A 19,651-nucleotide genomic window follows, 5' to 3' on the forward strand; every position below is an offset into this window, starting at 1 on the left:
GTGTGTGAACACAATAGAGTGATTCACAAAGTAGATGTATTTGTGTATGTGTGTGTGTGTGTGTGTGTCATCTTTAACCTGTCCAACATGTTGAACTGGTCATAATTTTTTAAACTTTAAATTAAGATCTTCTAAATCTCCTGAGAATTTAGTGTCTAGAGACCAGTAAGTTGCATCTCAGATAAAGAGGAGGAGCAAATGTCAGAGCCATGATTTCACAGAGCTGCCATAAATAAGTGACCCCATCCCATTGGATGACTGAAAATACAGCACATTAATTTTCCTAAATTCAATCTGAAAAATGGCTAAATGTCACTCACTCTTGATGCCAACAGTCTGTTTTGCCTAATGCCTGGAAAATAAAAGTTCTATCATAGTTTAAAATGTTTCCCTTAAAAAGTAATCTACCAGTATTTAAAAATACCTGAGGACTGTTCATAGGACTAGTTTAAGTAGAGTTGGAATAAAATGGGAATCAATTCACTTAAGGCCAACTTGCACTACTAGACCTGTACTTCCTTCCCATATAATAAACATACTATGCAATTATGAACCTGGGAACAAAGTTCCCCTAGTTGGAAGAAATATGTCTGCAAATCTCAAATGAGATAAGCAATTGAGCACTAACTACAAAAGCAGTAAGTGCTACAGGACCAAACATCTATCTTTGAAAGAAGCCCTCGTGGTTGGGGACAAAGTGAACAAAGGCAGAATCCTTTATCTCTAGAAACTACTTGTAGATGGAACTGCATGTGTGCACTGTTGCAGGGTGGAGATCATGTACTATTTATCATATTATGCCTAGCACTTAGCAGAGGGCCTGGCACAAAATAAGCACTTAGCAGAGGGCCTGGCACAAAATAAGCACTCAATAAATGTTTGGGGGAATGAAAGAATTCTGCAACTGTAGTTCTACAATGTTTTTCCCAACTTTTGAAAATGTGGCCCCATGGTAAGAAACGTAATTTACACCAACTCCTGGTATACACACACACACAACACAAAAGTTAAGCAGCACTTTTTTTTTTTTTTTTTTTAAATGGCTGCACCTGCAGCATACAGAAGTTCCCAGGCTAGGGGTCAAATCAGAGCTGCAGCTGCCAGCCACAGCCACAGCCACAGCCACTCGGGTAACTACACTGCACCTCCTGGAAACATCAGATCCGTAACCCACTGATCAAGGCCAAGGATCAAACCCAAGTCGTCATGGATACTAGGCGGGTTTGTTATTGCTGAGCCATAACGGGAACCCAAAAAGCAGCACTTTCTTTAATCTGGAGGTACATTCTGATAATTTCTGTTCTCTTCTCTTCTGTATATTATTTGACCTATAAAAAATATTTGGTTATGACATACTAAATTGATTTCATAATCCACTAATGAATCAAGACCAGTAACTTAAAAAAGAGATTTATACCATTTCTATTTCTTTTAAAAAAATTTTTTTTCTTCTTTTTAGGGCTGCACCTGTGGAATGTGGAAGTTCCCAAGCTAGGGGTCAAATCAGAGCTGCAGCTGCCATCCTATGCCACAGTCATAGCAACACCAGATCCTTTAACCCACTGATTGAGGCCAGGGATCTTCATGGATACTAGTTGGGTTCTCAACGTGCTGAGCCATGATGAGAAATCCTGTTTCTATTTCTTAACTTCCTACATTTATAGACTTCACTGACTATAGATCACTTTGTAAAATCACACTTTTTTTTAATCTGGAAGGAAGTTAGAAACTCTTCAGATCAATTCTAAAATGTCACACAAATTATGAGTTCACTATGTTGGGATTACTTTTAGTCAATATTGTTGAATTATGGATATTTCCCCACCAAAAGCAAACTGGCCCCACCTCACACCATACACAAAATTTAACTCAAAATGGATCATAAGCCTAAATGTAACAGCTGAAAGATTATTTAACACCTATAAATCTGTGGTTACCAGGGGTGGGAGGAAGGGGAAATGAAGGAGGGTGTTCAAAAGGTACAAACTTTCTGTTATAAAAGAACTTACTACTAGAGATGATGGATGTTCACTAAAGTTATTGTGATAATCATTCCATGGTGTATGGAAGTCAGATCATTATGCTGTACACCTTAAAATTACGCAGGCCCCTATGTCAAATATATCTCAATAAAATGGAAGAAAAAATAATTTAACACTAGAGATACAATATACAACATGATGACTATGGTTAATGCTGCTATATGATATATAGGAAAGTCATTAAGAGATTAAAGCCTAAGAGTTCTTATCACGAGGAGAAATTTTTTTTTAATTTTTATGGTATCTATATGAGGTGATGGTTGTTAACTAAACCAAGTGTGGTAACTGTTTCACCATATATGTAAATCGAGCCGTCATGCTCTACACTTTAAACTGATACTGTGATATATGCCAAATATTTCTCAATGAAACTGGGGAAAAAAACGCTGTCAATAAACTAAAAGTCACTGAATTGTACATTTAAAATATATAGTATTTAAATTTTAAATTTTGTAAGTTACATTTCGAGAAAGCTATTAAAAAAAAAAAAAGCAGATTGGGATTCTGGATTGATCAAGAAGTAGGATGCCTGCAGCACTCCTATGCCTGAGTGTAGAAGGCTGAGCCTGCCTACCTAAATGGCAGGCAAAGAAATGCGGGTTTTCAGTGATTAGTACAATTCTTTAAAGTCTCTGTAGAGCTATGGCTCTTAACTTCCTGCTTTAGGAGACAGGTGGAGTACATGAATCTATTGAATTAAGCCCTGAATCTTCTCCCAGGTGGTAACCATCCTCATAAACTTTTACTTCAAACTACAAGGGCTCTCTGCACTAGAGAAAGAACTCGATATCCCCCAAGAAATTAAGACGCGAAAGGACTGGAAAGCATTCTGGGCAAGTAATTGGTAATCTTGTAATCAGACGTCGTTCATCTTTGCCGCCCCAAGGACCAGAACAGGATGTTCACTAGATGAGACTGGAAAAAGGCAAGGAAAGTAAGGCCTCAAGTCCAGAAGACCAGAGGCTTTCTGGTTGGGCATCTATCAATTCCCTTTGGACGGATCGCGATAAAGCGAGGGGGGGTGGGCAGGAAGCAAACCCGCCCACTGTCCACCCGGTTCATGCAGGAGGCAGCGCGCCCCAAACTGCTGCTCAAACTCCGAAACTTGAGATTCCCACGCCCTGTGTGTCCGGCTCCCTCAGCCTAAGAAACACTGCTTAAGACTTAAAAATTCTACCAGTGAGTTTAAGGAATAGTTTAAATTTTTACAACTAAAACGTTGTCACTTTAAGTGACTAATGAATACCAGTGGGAAGTAGAAATGAGAAAGGGGGAGCGCTGAAAATGTGCGCTGCCGTTGAGTATGGAGTTAAAACCAGGTGATCCTAAAGACTCTTTCATTTCTTTCTTCCTTTCTTTTAAAGAATGTCATTGAAAAGAGCTTGGGAAAAAAAAAACCCGAAGACCACCGCACGAAGGCGAAACCTGCGGGCCTGGAATGAGAGGGTGGGTCTGGAGTCCCACACTTGGGCTGTCCCCGACGTGACCGTGGGCATCTTTCTGGGCTCTGGCGGGTCCCTGCTCAGTAAATGGGACCATTTCTGGGTCGCCTCCCAGCGGCGGTTGTGAGGAACAGGCGACGCCGGGCGCAGAGTAGGCGCGCCAGAGAAAGTCGGCGCGGTGAGCAGGGGCCCTACTGTGCGCAGGGCGGCGGAGCCAGTTCGTTCCCCGCCCCCTGCCCCGAGCCCGCGCCCCGCCCCCGCCCCCGGTCGGCCCGGCGCGGCCCCTGCAGGCGGGGCCCAACGCACAGGGAGCCCGCGCGGGAGCCGCCGCCTGGGGCGCTCGGGTCGGCCGCTCGGACACCGGAGCTGGACGCCAGGCCACCACCGCAGGTCAGAGTCGGGCCGTCCGCGGCGCTCGGGGAGGGGGGTGGGGTACGGGGCGAGGGGCGCGCTGAGTGGTCAGGGGCCTCGGAGGGTCGGGCGCTCGGGAGGGCCGGGCGGAGGGACCCGGGCGGAGGCGCGCTCAGAGGGGTGGGGTCCGACTGGGACGCGGGCTGAGTGGCTGGGGGCGGAGGGGTCGGGGTCCGAGGGCACAGGAGCTGACAGGTCCCGGCCGAGCGTCACGCCCTGAGGAGAAGTCCTGGCGTGGAGCGAGCACCCGGGGCGGCGGCGAACACGGGCTGCGCGCGGTGGACAGCTGCGGTCCGCACCGGGTACGCCAGTCCGTGCGTCCCGCGCGGTTCGTCTCCTCAGCGCGCGACTGCTCCGCTGTCCAGAAGGACTGGGGTCCCCGCGCCCCGGCCAGGATGCGCTGGTGTTTGGGAGCTGCTCGCTGGAACTTCGGGCTCGGGAGCGGGATCCCGTGCGGGATCGTCCCGCAGCCGCGGAGTCAGGCTCGGTCAGAAGCACCCAGGCGGTGACCCCCCCCCCCCATCTGTGGAGTCTTCATGACCACTAAGCTGGGAGTGCACTTTGGGTCACCCAGTCCCGTTGCCCTTAAGCACCGTGTTGGCCCTGAGCCGAGTGGAGGGGCCGGGGATGTGGGCTGACTTTCCGGATGGCAGGGGATGGAGAACGCGGTGGTCCCCTCCCACCCTGAGGTGGTTGGGAGGGTGGCACGATGGTGCTGTGACCCCCTACACGTGCCAGGCTCGACCCCTGCTCTCTTAAGCCTAACTGGGGTAGGTAGAGGTGGGACAGCTCAACAGAAATCACAGGTCCCTCTGTGTAGGGGGTGGAAAGTGGGTGTGTATTTGTGGTACTTTTTTCCTCGGTATTTGGGGAGGAGCCTAAGGTAAGGAGGCAGAAACTGGGAGTAACCTATCTGCTGCTTTTATATAAGGTCAGTAGTTAGGTAAAGAAGGGGCCTTTACCTCTGCTGGTAATCAGAAGGGTGCGTTTCTAAATTCTTCTAAACTCCCGTTGCTTAGGTGAGTTGGCTGCCATAAGTGTGCTTTGTTGAAATGTGTTGGTGATGTGTCCAGGATTTGCAAGATAATGATTATGATGATCATGATGGTGATATTCTATAGTCAGTATTTTGTTGTGTTCTTGTTTTACCTTGAGAATCTAATTCATTTGGGTCTGAGAATGATTGTTGGGAAATTAGTCTAAATTATTTTAGGAGAAATAAAAAATAAAAAACAGTAGTCTGTCATGAAGAAGCTGAAGTTTTTCTTCCTTTCCTTTCAAGACTGGGGACAAAATGTAAAAATTTGTGTAAATTATCTCCTGAAAGTAAAACCAGACGGGGTGATTAACTGGGTTGTATGAAACCTGTTGCTGGAGAAATGCAGTTTTGAAGTACATTATTTTCATGTCAACTGTTTTTATCATTCATGAAGCAAATTGTAACTGGAGTTATTGAGAAAGCAATGACTAATACCCTTTAGGAGAACCTGAGCAGATCTTGGACAGATCCCAGGTATTCTGTATTGGTCTTCCTATCCATAGCTAAGTGATCAGTGGACTAAAAACAGGACCTCCTGACGTTCTAGGTGATTGAGAAAACCTTTCTGGAATACAAACTGACATAGACACTCACTGTGGCTTCTCAAAGAAATACCTTCTACTCCTATGAACGTTCTAGAGAAAACACTCTTAGATGTTACCAGTTAGCTTTCAGAGTGGTAGTTCAAAAGATCCTGTTCAAGTTTTAAAACAGTTTTTTTTGTGTTGTCTGTTTTAAATCAGATTCACTCTGAAGTTAGTAGGGTTCCGTAGTATCCTTTTATATACAAAATTTTAAAATGAATGTTGTTAGCCAAAAGAAGTTTTTTACAAAACCATCCATTTTGGTCTTCCTGTGTACTTCTCATAATTCTCCTTTATTTAAATTATGATATTTGATACTTCACGTGCTGATAATTATAAATTTGAAGATCTTAAGACGCAACTAGTGACTGAGCGCTCAATCTTCCGAAAACCACTGGAAGGAAAAAGAACCTGTGATTTGATTTTTAAATCAAAACTTTTTCATATTTAAATGTTGCTTGCTTTATGATTACTATAAAAGCATGACATTAGTGAAGTGTATAGGTTTGGAGAATTCCAGGCTAAGTTTTTTGGGCACTGTTTTTTTCTTTCTTTTAAATTTAAAAGAATATAATTTCTTTTTAAAATTAAAACTAAAAAGCCCACCAGCATAACATTCTTTATTAAACTTAAAATACTTTGAATATATTTTTACAATGGGCATTTTTAATAATTTAATATATTATTTACTTTGAGGGAACTGGTTTCCTTAATGTTCATTTCTTTGCCTATTTTTCAGAAGTACGATTTAAAAACTGATAAATTATACTTTAAAAAATCACCATATTAATTCCCAAATCCCTATGACATTAAAATTGTATTATCCCTGTGTTATTACAATTTATATAGGAAAAAAAGTGTGACTATAGGAATATGCATTAGAAATATGTTACTGATCACAGCTAATTGCTCTTAATTAATAAGGTATATGACTATCAACAAATGCTTATTTTCTCTCTCCTATAATATCTGAAAATAAGGATGTTTGCCACTAACCTTAATTATCAAGATAATTATGCATGCGAAAGCTGTGTGTATTCATGGAAACATACGCAAGTGTTAATAATACACTTCATTTAGTTTTCAAATTATGAAATGGTTGTTAATAACAGGAGACTTTCATGAATTAGGAAAAGAATATTAATATAATACTTTACAAATCTTTTATATATCCTGGTCTATTACTTTTGCTTCTTTCATAGAACCTATATATGGCCAGTAGGTAGGACAGAAAATGTTGGTTATTCTAATTTGTGGGTCTTCTGATGAATTCACTGTCATTTGAAATGAGATATAATAATGTCATAAAGTATAGCAGGAGTACTGGAAGAAGTTTCTGGTCTCATTGGATTATGCCAAATAAATATTAGCTGTAGAAGATTTTTTTTAAATCACTAATTAAGAAAACTTGATGTATGCCTCCAGTCTACAGGCATAAACATATGCCCTCCCCCCACCTTCAAAATTATTAAACTGAATTTCTGACTTGTTTTTCTTATTTTTCCTAGCAGATCTCCACATGGCGGTAGTGGACCCCTTGAACTGTTTCTTTCTTTCTCTTTTAAGGCCTAAAGGCAGCAAAAAGGGGAGCAGTTTTAAAATACTTACAAGGGTCTTTTGAAATGGATCTAATTTGACTCTACAAAAGTACCAGATTTGTAAATAACCACCTTGCAAGCATAGGTAGCCCTAGCATATCACACTTCAGTTAGCTTCATAGCTTTCTAGACAGAATTTTTAAATTGAGGATTATTTGCAATATTCCTTGTCTTTCTCATTTGCTATTTGTATATTATCACAATACAGAGGTAGATTTGGGGGAGTTAATATGGCCTACCTTTTGAAGCTTATTTAATAAAAATGTCATGTTTTAATTTTTATTTACCTCAAATACTTAACTAGGTTCTTAGAAGAAAATTGGCTCAAATACCATCGACGATATTTTGGGGAAAACTATTGTCAAGACAATAGTTACCCATAATAGCCTATACTTAAATTATTTTTTGTTTTAAAAAACGGGTTTACATATTCTTAATATTTCTCTTCAACAATCAGTTCACACCTATATTTTAATAACAAATATTTAATTCGCAATGTGAATGTTTACATTTTTAACTGCTTTGATTATTAGCAGGGCAAGTCGCTTATCCTTTCTAATGCTCCATTTCCTCATCAATGAAATGGGGAAAGAATTAGAATTCTGTGTTTTGTGTGTATGCGTGTGTGTGTATGATTTTAAGACTTTATCAGCAAACCTATGTATTTCAAATGACAGGACCTTGGCTGAGAATTTAATTGAGCTAACTCCTTGCAAGTATTAATAGTTCATCCTAGTACTAATTTTGAGGTTATTGTTAAGAATGAATTGGAAAGAATGCTTGCTATGTGCTGATTGATTTATAAAATGTTTCTGAAATGAAATATTTCCTCATTATTCAGTTTAAAATTGTTATTTCCTAACCTCTGATGTCTTTGGACAAAAGCTGGCCTAAGAATTATTTTGTTTTATTGATAACGTCTTTGTGGGTCTTGTGTAGATACAGCGCGTGTCCTTTTGTATCAGTTTTTATGTTTAATGTGTCTGAAAGGTGCAGGTTGTGCCTTTATTTGATAAGGTTCTATTCTTTACGTATTTTTAGAGTGCACCCTGTGAGTACTTCATGTATGTTTGTTTTATAGTGAGGCCTATGATTCTTTAGACCAAAACAGAGTTTGGTATCACAGCCTAAAAGACTAGTGACTATGCTTGAAAAAATTGTGTCTCTTTCTAACAAAATATAGCCACAAAATAGGCTTTTAGTGGTTTGCAAATATGCCTCCCAGGAACCCACAAATTTACTAGTAGGGACTCATTGGAAAAGCATATAATTAACTGTGCATCATCCAAATAATAAAGTTTAAATTCTCCTTATGGATTTTATATGATACATTTTATTGTGAAATGTCTCCTACGCAAGAAAGTAAGGGATTTGGTTCCAGGCCTGAACCTCCGCTCTGTGTTCCAGGAGTGTGCAGACTACAGAGCCCAAGTGGGGACAGAATTATAAGGATAAGGGAGCAGAGGGCAGAGGAAGATGTAGATCAGTGCCTATAGATGAGCGTTCCATTTCTTTATGGCTTCCCCTTTGCGGATGGGGAGTGGGAAGCAGCCCTAACTTCACTTCTCTTGATGATATAATGTGGGCTTTCTCAGAGCCTTGCTATACCTTCAGCTATTCCAGTGACCAGGCCATTCTCCACTTGAAAACCTTTTTTTCGGCCAGGGTGCCGAAGTTCTTTTCCCTACTGCGATTTCTTAGATAAAAAGGAAAGAAATGAGGTCATTCGGTTCATGCACCATGAATCATTTAAAACAGAGATTTCAAACCGTATAGTGAAGATTTACCCTGACTCTTGGAATGGTTTAGTTCAGTTTGATTCAGGGTTTTGTTTAGGAAACATTTTTACTGCACTTCATTGATTTTTAGAAAATAAATCCATGACGAGTTTTAACTAGTATTTTAAAAAGCCCTTGAATTTGTGGACTCCTCTAGGAGAATTATACTACGTGGATAAGACTTTTTGAGACACATTTCCTGACCTTCTCTGAAGAGTTCAGTTTATCATAAACCCAGGGTGAGAAGTCCTTCAGTTTACCGCAGATAAGGAGAAGGGAGATAGGAGGGAGGGAGAAAAATAGGGGAATACCCTGAGTGGGAGTGTGGCACGTCTGTGTGCGCTCATCTCCCACACACAGCAGGTCGCACGGTAATTGTACCAAGACCTGTATTAAAGGGTTGGCTTCTAAGAATTCACCCTTCCCTTCAGTGACGTCATAGACAGGATAGTTTTAAATTCTAAAGTTGCCCCTGGGAGTTCCTCTGTGACTCCGCAGTAACAGACTCCGACTAGTATCCATGACATCCATGAGGACGTAGGTTTGATCCCTGGCCTCACTGAGTGGGTTAAGGATCCCGTGTTGCGGTGAGCTGCTGTATAGGTCGCAGACGAGGCTTGGCTCTGGCATCGCTGTGGCTGTGGCGTAGGCCATCAGCTGCAGTTCCGATTCGACCTGGGAGCTTCCATGTGCTTCCATGTGGTGTGGCCCTAAAGAGACAGATAGAAAAATTTAAAGTTGCCCCTTAGCACTGTTCTTGTCTTGGGCTCTCTAAGTTGCTTCAGGAGGGATTCTGGGAAAGTGAATGGAAGGAGGATATTCTTTTCCTGTATGTTTAAGGAATAATTATTCCTTTATAGTGAAGGCAATGGGGAAGCATACCTGTCAGACTGCCAGGTGCAATGACAGAGTGCTGGAAAGAACTCCTTAACCTTGACCCCACCCCCGCTGGCCGTCATTCCACCTCCAACACTGTCTGTGTCATTTGAAAGTTTGGAGTCCACTTTCAAAATGCCAGTATTTCCTTCAGGGTTAATTCTTTAAGGCATCGTCAGCAAAAATTTGAGAGATTAGTTTCTGATTTGCTTGCCCCCTAAAAAACAAGACTTATTAAGAATAGTAAACACACTTGCAATTTGAAAGAGGGAATCAGGAAGAGGAAAAATAAAATTAAAGTGTTCACGTCCCCATTTCTGTATAAGCCAACCTTTGTGAAACCAAATACGAAAATAGCCGTTTGAAATAGTAGTGATAGGAAAGGACGTATTCTCCCATATGTGTCTTTATTGTTTTCTTAAATATCCACACAGGTTGTAATTCTTCCTTGAGCCATCTTTTTTCCTTCAGAGAAAAAAAGTTATTATTCCTAAATGTCAACTATCTAGGAAATCTTATCAAATTTAAGGATAGGAGTTAGTAGTTGATTCATGTAATCAAATATCTGAATATTACCTCTCACTGTGTCTTTTTATTGTCCTAGCGATGTTAGACAAATTATCCAGTCTCTCAATGAGGTAGTTCTTCCAGACTTTTAAAGTAGCTTTCCAATAAATTGAAATGAGAAGAATCTTTCAATCATGTCATTAAAAAAATATGCCTAAGATGTATAAGCAATGCTTAATACTTTGGCAGGTCCACAGATCATAACATTTTTATGTACTTTATTTTTTGCCAAAAATATTATGGGAAGCCACTATATGTCTGTTAGAAATAGAAGCTTAGTAGCCACCTCAAAAGCAAGTTCATTAATTCTGTGAATCAGCTGATAGGTGCTGTTTAACTGTTAAGTATGGGCCACCCTCATGCCTATGACTAAGCATATTGCTTACTTGTCATTCATGTTTTCAAGAGAATCCTCACGTCTTAGCTCAAGCAATGTTGTTCTTTTCTGTCAGTTGATAATTACTTGGTTTTTGTAAACTAGTTTTTGTGTGCGGAAAAGTACTTGTATCAAATCCTTCTCTTTTCTATATGGTAGATAATGAAAGAGAACAAATATGTGAGTGGTGTATATATAAATGAAGAAGGCACTGTAACAAATTATTTGCATATGTTAATAAAATCCAGAAGAGTGCAGGAAACACCCAGGGAGTTGCCAATGTAGGATTACTACATGTTTTCCTAAAGCATTTGGAACTAATTAGAAACATCCTGGCTTTATTTAAAAGCAATACAATGTATTTTTAAACTTTATTTTCAATAAGGTCCAAGTTTGTTGACTTTTAGGACTCAGGCAGTACAATGTCCAGAAAAATATAGATTATAGATTTCTTGAGGCAGATACTGACGGGTTTTATTCATCCTTCTACCTCTAGCATATAGTGTGGTACTTATTAGGTACTTCATATGTGTTTTAAAAAGAATAAAGAATTAATCTAAAGTGTGATCCTTGGACCAGCAACAGCGGCATCATCCAGGAACTTGGCAGAAGTGCAGATTCTCAGGACCCACCCCAGAGCTACTGAATGAGAAATTCTGGAGATGGGCTCTAGCACTCTGTCTTGTGACAACCCTCCAGGAGACTCTTATGTATACTGTTTGGGGGCCTCTCAGTCAGGATGATCCCTGCATCCCATCTGAGAGCCTGGAGCCCAATGGTCAATGCTGTTAGCCTGGATTATTTTTAGTAGGTCTTACTCTTTCTAGAGTTAAGATCCTTGCTGTATTACCTGATGGTAGAATCTCTTGGGATCATCCTGTAAAATTGCCACTGTCATTTGGCATTTTATTATTAGAGAAGGTCAGTCTTGTCACTAAGCTTGTGTTAAGAGAGGCTCACTGACGCCCTTAGTCTGAGCATCACTGGGTCTTCTTACCTTGAAATGGTTACCAGGAATCCTGAGTGTCCAGGTTCAAAGGCTACAACTTCAAAGACTAGACTTTATGAAATCACTGAGATGATCTGGCCCCAGAGGACTCACATTAAACAGACTTACAAAATATGGACTTGTAAACTTCAATTCCAGTGTAATAATAGTAGAAAATATACTATTCCTAGTGATTGTTAATGATGGGGGGTTTTTTTAATTCTAAAATTCTATGATTCGGAAACTGAAGAAACCTGTTCTCTTATGTAGAGCTGATGTCACTGTAACTTAGTTCAGGCTGCTCAAAAAGCAGTTGGGCCATACCTATATTGCCCACTCTAATGCTCTACCTCCCTACTTTAAAATTTTTTCCAAAGAGATGGAGGATATAAGACTAGCCACATACCCAAAGACTTTCATAAAAACATTGTTATGGGAAGCAGTATTTGGAAATAACTATTTAACATCAGGGGAATGGTTAGGTAAACTATGGTGTAATCACTATGTGGAATGTTATATAATTATCAATGACAACTTAGAAGACTATAGCAGATCTGAAAAATATTAAATAAAAAGCATAAAAATGTATGTGCACTATTGATCACACCTTACATAAACATATGTATATGAAAAGTCTGGAAGGGACTATACAAAATTATGGCAGTTTTAAAAAAAAAAATAATGAGGTTACAGGGAATGTTTTGTTTGTTTTTATGTTTTTCTCTCTTTTCCAAAGTTTAACCAGTAATATAAAATTACTTTTATAATTAAAAGCCTACCTTTAGTGCTTTTTTTTTAGTATGCCTATGACCCTGATCAGTAAAGTTCAAGCAAAGAGTAAATTAAACATTGAGAACTCTCTAGTTATTTTATTCCTTTAAAGCCATCAAAGATAATGAAGACACTACATGACATTTTCTGCTATACCTGGTTTTATTTTATGCTTAATTTTATTGCACATATTGGGCTTCTCTGAACTCTGTTTGATTAGCCTCTATATGGGAGGAAAAAATACCCCATCTCAGTTATAGCTTTTTCATTTTCTCAGCCATATAGAAGGTTTGATTTTGTTGATTTTTTTGGGCCTGTGCTCTATCGATCTTAAGTGTAAACACCAACAAAGAGCTTTTTAGCAATAGTTTCTAGAGTTATTCTTTTCAAGCCATCCCCTTTTTCTAAAGTCTTTTTCTAAAAAACGTGTGTATCTGTTAAGGGTTTTTTTTTTCCCCCAAATTAAATAATCCTTTGATAGAGTTATTTGTTTTTCAACTCTTGAGGAAACACTGAATTTGTAACTATAAATAGCTGATGCAGGAGGTCATGAAGATAAACTTCTACTACAAATGGTCATTATGAGAACTTGGTATATTTGTGATAATTTTTAAAATAACAAGAGCTTTAAAGTAGCAAATGAGTGGAGGTTTCCCAAAGTCTTGTTAGACCACTGAGAGATATAGATGTATAGAGACAGATAACAGGCATACATACACACAGCGGTATATATACACAGACACATATATGCATACTATACGTACACACAGAGCAATATCCTTTGACTTAATTAATTTTTTCTTTTTTCTGTTGCATTGTTCTAGAAATCCCAAAGGGAAAATTAAGTAGTTTTGCCTTTGACCCAGATTATAGGTTACATTTTTCTTGTCTTTTTTTGAACTTCTTTTGAAAAATTCATATCATCATGATGTCTTAGGAATAACCACCTTTATTGAGATGAAAGCAAAGTTTTAAAAGCTTTTTAGAATTTTTTTTTTTTTTTTTTTTTTTTTTGGTTTTTAGGCCCACACCTGCAGCATATGGGAGTTCCCAGGCTATGGGTTCATTCGGAGCCGCAGCTGCTGCCTACGCCACAGCCACACAGGATCCAAGCTGTTCTTCCACCTACACCACAGCTCACGTCAACGCCGGATCCTTAACCCACTGATCAAGGCCAGGGATCCTCATGAAAACTAGTCGGGTTTGTTACTGCTGAACCACAGTGGGAACTCCCCATTTTAGAAATTTTACATCAGGGATACTAAGTATTTCTCTTTCCTTTCTCCCTCCCCCATTTCTGCTGATTTAATCCTTAATACAGCCCAAGGCACACCTCAGCTAACAAACTCAGTTTATGGCTTTCAGAATTTGTGAGGAACACAGAATTGGTGACGATACCTCCAGGAACAAATATACTGAGAAGCAGCACCTTTTTAATGAAGGTTTATTTATTTAGCAGAGATCTGCTGAGCTTTTACTTTGTGCCAAGAGCTGTTTTAGAGAAGGAGGATAAAGCAATGAACAAGACAGACCAATTATATTCCTCCTGAAATTCATGATTATTGGTATCTAGATTTAACAGGGTTATTAGTGGGAGAGATGGTGACTAAGAGGAGGCAATTGTCTAATCCTTGTCTTGTGACCAGGCAAGGTGCCTGTCTTTGAGTTGGGTGTGAAGTAGGGGAAAACCTGTGTCCTTGAATATTTTTCCTGTATCTCTAATTATTATATTATTTTAGGTTATATGTATATAGTCTGCATCACATATTATGTATAATGTATTATTTTATTTCTTAGTAAGAAAGTTTATTAGCAAAGGATGTAGGAACGCATTTTTTTGTTAATAAGCTATTAATCATTCTTGAAAATCCAGGTGATGAGGTGCCTATTCTCTTTGCAGAAGAGTTATTTATTTTATGTTCTCAAAATGGATATATTTAAGTGGTTGATGATCCAAGTCAGTGTAGTTTACAATTTTACAAAAAAAAATTTATTTACACCTAACAAAAATATGAAACAAATTTCACTGGGACTATCCCATTAAATTTTTTTACATCTTTTTTTCATGGGAAATAAAGTTAGCTACTTACCCTTAAAAGCATATTTAGAACTTTTACGTATTTGGAATATAATATTTGGGTAAAAGGAGAACCAGATCTTATTTCAAATGACTGTCCTTTAGGCAATTTAAGTATTATAGCTATTTCCAACTTCTTTATTCACAATCCATTTATCTACCATTTCAGTCTGTTTTTAAATTCACAGGAAATATCTTCTTGACCACATAGAAATAAATTCTGAGCAACACGAAAGTTTTGGAAAAAATGATAAGGAAAATAGATTTTGAAAGAATTTGTATGAAGTTAAATTAAATCAATTTTTCACATATAGATATGAAATACGGGTGCATCTCGATGCAGAGGTGACCAAAACCTTCATATTTTTAAAATATTTTTTAAAATTTGTATTGAAATATAGGTGATTTACAATGTTCTGTTTCAGGTGTACAGCAAAGTGATTATCTAAAATGTTAACTATAGATACATATAGATATGTGTATGTATAACATATATATTATATATCTAATATATATATGTATATTCTTTTCTTACATTGTCTTCCGTTATAGGTTATTACGAGATGTGGGTATAGTTCTCTATGCTGTATAGAAGGTCTTTTGGGTTACCCATTTCATTTTTTTTTAATTTATTTATTTTTGTCTTTTTTGCCTTTTCTAGGGCTGCCCCTTCGGCATATGGAGGTTCCCAGGCTAGGGGTCTAATCAGAGCTGTAGCCACTGGCCTATACCACAGTCACAGCAACACAGGATCCGAGCCGTGTCTGTGACCTACACCACAGCTCAAGGCAATGCCAGATCCTTAACCCACTGAGCAAGGGCAGGGATCGAACCTGCAACCTCATGGTTCCTAGGCGGATTCGTTAACCACTGAGCCAGGACGGGATCTCCGAGTTACCCATTTTACATATAGTAGTGTGTATATTTTACTCCCAAACTCCTAATTTATTCTTCCCCTTTTCCCCTTTGGTAGTAACCATAAGTTTGTTTTCTGTGTTTGTGAGTCTGTTTCTGCAAAACCTTCAAATTTTGCAAATTCCACCACAGTTTATTCAAAATCTGTAAACACTTATCAAATGACCACTTGCTTTCAGCACTGATTATCGTTATATAGGAAACAAATTCTGTCCACCTGGTGACATAGCCTTGTAGATCTTGAGACAGGTGCTTTTCAGACTGGGTGGGTGAAACCGGCATCTAGCACTAGGCAGGCAAATAACCACACTCAGTACCCACTGAGAAAAAGTTTAAGTGATTGAACACAGCATATTGGCATGCTTGTGTCTTTAGGCCATTCACATGATTCATGCTGACCAGGCCTGCTGGAATGATCTCTGATCCTGACAAAGCACAATACAGACATACAATTATTTTGTTTTTATTATGCACATTAAATTTTAAAAATCAGGTTGATTCCCTTTGTCATACAACATGTTGGAGTTCCAGCCATGGCTCAGAGGAGACGAATCCCACTAGGAACCATGAGGTTTTGGGTTCGATCCCTGGCCTTGCTCAGTGGGTTAAGGATCCAACGTTGCCGTGAGCTGTGGTGTAGGTCACAGACGCGGCTTGGATCCCGTGTTGCTGTGGCTCTGGCGTAGGCCAGCAGCTATAGCTCCGATTAGACCCCTAGCCTGGGAACCTCATGGGCGTGGCCCTGAAAAGACAAAAGACAAAAAAAAAAAGTGTGTGAAATATTTACCCTGGCCACCAGCTGTTGAATTAAAAAAATGCAAATTGATTTTAATCTTAGCTGAAGTAAAACAAAATTAGAAGGTAGATCTAGTCTGAAATGTAATTTAGCACATTCCAGATTCTACATTACACATTGTATTTGCTGATTGTTTGCTGTCATGTCTTATAAGTTTTATGTGCAAGTTCTGTGTACAAACCAAGATTGTGAATTCCTGGAGGGCAGGAATGAATATTGTGGTTCTTCTTATTCTTCTTACATATATGGGTCCTACATACCTTCCCTAATTCACAGCCTACAGTACGGGGCACTGGGCACATCATAAGTACTTTATAAATGCTTTTAAACTTGGCTTGATTTTGAGGACAACTTTTGGGGTTTTTTTCAGTGTGAGATTTTCAGTGCTGCTCTTCTCCACATATTTAGGGAATTCCCTAATTACTCTCTAAAATGTTTATTTTTATTTTATTTAACATTGCTTGTAATGTGCAATGATATGAATTTCATGCCAAAAGAGATTTCCATTTTACTCTCCTAAAGCAGGCAAAATGGGATATGAGGGGGAAAAAATGTTAATTATAGACTTCAGCATTCTCTGTTGGATCTTTTACTTGTTCTGGTCAGACGAACAGGTTTTAAATGGCCTAAGGGCCAGAACACTGTTTTACCTTCTTGTTTGAAGGCTTCCAGTGGCAACTGTAGCAAATTCTGATTAGTACTACAGCTGGAGAAAAGTTCATAATAATGTGTGATACAAAATATTATTTGAACTTATTACTCATGCCTAAAATAAAACTGATTCCCCTTCAAACTTTTTGTCATTTGTTAGATAAAACATGGTAAGTTTTGGCCTATTAATTTGTTTATAATATATAAAATAATTATATGCTCAGCTCTTTCATATATGAATCATAACTATTATCACCATAATTATTTAACAGTTAATCTCCTTTTACAAGGTAGATATGCATTTATGAGCCACTTCAAATCAAAAAGCCAGACAAAGAAACTGATTTATATATCAAAGCAAAATATATAATTAGACGAGCCTTTTTTATGTGGCCTTGTGACATCTCTGCACAACCACTTTCCTCAGGAGGCCTTCATCTGTGGATGTAGAACAAAGGTAGGAGTAGCTCAGTGAGAGATAAGCGTAGGGAATTTGCACCCTCTCCACCCTTGGGCACCCTGCCATCATCTTCCTGCAGCCACACCTGCTCATCTCCTACCAGGGCAAAGAAGTGTCCTGTACCTGTACCTACAGCAGCGCAAGAGAAGCACAGTGGCGGGAGGTGGGAGCTCAATAGAAGGAAGGGTAAAGAGCTGAAGCTGTCTCTCACTAATGTACCAGACTTCAGTTTCCCTAACTTACTCCTCGTTCGTGTACAGTCAGACCCAATGATCTGCATACAGGTTCAGTAGGTTCCAGGCACAAAGGGTGACACCCAAGCTCCTAGAACTAGGAGTTTATAATCTACGTGAATCAGAAAGGACTAACATTGAAGCAGTCAGCCAGCAATTAAGAGCAGTCTGTGATTAAGGACTAAAGAAGGCAGGAAACAAATGCTACAACAACTCAGAGAATGGTGAGATCAGTGTGGATTAGAAGGTAAACCCAGGAAAAGCCTGTAGCGGAGTTGGGAGTTGAACTAGAGGGCAAAAATTGAAGGATTGACAGTGTACCTTAAGAAAATTAAACTTTAAGATATACAGGGAAAGAAACAAAGGAATCAAAGTGTGACTCCATTAATATGAAATATCCAGATGGGCAGATCCAAAGAGATAGAAAGCAGATTAGTGGTTGCCAGGGCATGGGTTGGGAGGGGGGTGCGGGGCCAGCTTAATGGGGACAGGATTTCCTTCAGGAGTGATAAAAATGTTTTAGAACTCAGTAGGGGTGATGGTTGCACAGCTTTAAGAGTGTACTAAATATTGTACACTCTAAGGTAGTTCATTTATATATATGAACTTAACCTAAAAAAAAAAAAAAAAAGGTTGGGGTTCAAGATAGCCTAAGAAGTGAGGGAAAGAATTTGCAGTGTGAGAAAACAAAGCCTGGACTAGTAAATAAGCTTGGTTCTGGGGGTCACTTGGCCAAGATCCTCCCATTTGAAGTGGATGGCATGTCAGTGTGAGGAGTGAGAAGTACGATCAGAGACATAGCTGGTAGGTCAGATGAGAAAGGCCTGGAAGGCAGGTGAAGGAGGGGGAGTGTTGAGATTCCAGGTCATGAGGATAAGAGTGAGATGATTTAATCAAAGATTAATTTGGAGGTAGCATGCAGGGCAAGCAGCTAGGAGGCTATCGCAGAATCTGGATGAAACATGAGGAGGGCCTGTCAGAACACAGAGAGAGAAAAGGAGAGGGACACTGCTCAGGGAGAAGCTTCCAAGGAAGGTCTGTGCCCTGGTGCTGTCCACACTCGCAGCTGCTGACTAGCTCAGGGGAAGCACAGGTTGGAGGATTAGCCTTTAAAAACATTTGTATTGGAAAACAAATTTATGGTTACCAAAGAGGGATGAGGTGGGAGAGATAAATTAGGAGTTTGGGATTAGCAGATGCAAACTACTATACATCAAATAGATAAACAGTAAGGTCCTACTGTGTAGCACAGGCAACTACATTGAATATCTTGTAATACACCATAATGGAAAAGACTCTGAAAAGAAATATGTGTGTGTGTGTGTGTGTGTGTGTGTGTTTGTGTGTTTGTACACAGTTCCCTGGTGTTGCAGCACATTAAGGATCTGGCCATGTCACTGCTGTGGCACGGGTTTGACTCCTGGCCCGGGAACTTCAGCATGCCTTGGGCATGGCCGAAAAATTTTTAGAAAAAGAGTATGTGTATAACTGAATCACTTTGCTCTTCACCTGAAACTAACCAACACTGTAAGTCAACTATACTTCAGTAAGAAATACAAAAAACAGACACTCAATGAAAAAATAAAAAGTTTATGTTGTCATGACATTCAAGCACATGGTTTTGCATTTTATCCTGAGTATCAACAATGGATAGAAAAGATTTAAAAATGCCTTCATCCCAGAGTTTGAGCCACACTGCCCTAAAGGACAGATGGACTGGATTTAGTGACTGGGTCCTGTAGGGCAGTCATCAGCCATTTATGTATTTTTGTGGCTCATTTTTATGGCACTTTGATCTGTGCCACGTGTTGGTGCTAGTCCTGAATGAGAGCAGTAAGCAAGGCAGACTGGTCCCTTCCCGAGTTCCTGTGGCATAGACAGTCCTTGTTGAAGGATGGTTAGCATTAAAGGGAGACAGACTTGAGCTCAGTGTAAAGAAAGAATCCGATGGATGACAGCTGTCCAACACTGGGAGAGACTGCCTTGGGAGGAAGTGAGTGCTTTGTCAGCAGAGATTTTTCAGGCAGAATCTGAATGACCATCTGCC

General features: G+C 39.6%; 1 protein-coding gene across 4 annotated transcripts in view; it reads left to right on the top strand.

Annotated features, from left to right (window-relative positions):
* PPARG (peroxisome proliferator activated receptor gamma) overlaps nucleotides 3,758-19,651 on the top strand; it is a 132,386-nt gene continuing 116,492 nt past the window's right edge. Inside the window, exon 1 of one of the 4 annotated variants that reach the window (XM_005669783.3) lies at nucleotides 3,758-3,874. The gene's annotated coding sequence lies outside the window, so the exon portion shown is untranslated. Of the gene's footprint in view, nucleotides 3,875-4,735; nucleotides 4,915-19,651 lie in introns of those variants that run through there. The other 3 variants (XM_005669788.3, XM_005669789.3, XM_005669784.3) reach the window with 3 other exon arrangements.

The sequence above is a fragment of the Sus scrofa genome, chromosome 13 (genome assembly GCF_000003025.6).
Source record: "Sus scrofa isolate TJ Tabasco breed Duroc chromosome 13, Sscrofa11.1, whole genome shotgun sequence".
Taxonomy (NCBI): Eukaryota; Metazoa; Chordata; class Mammalia; order Artiodactyla; family Suidae; genus Sus; species Sus scrofa.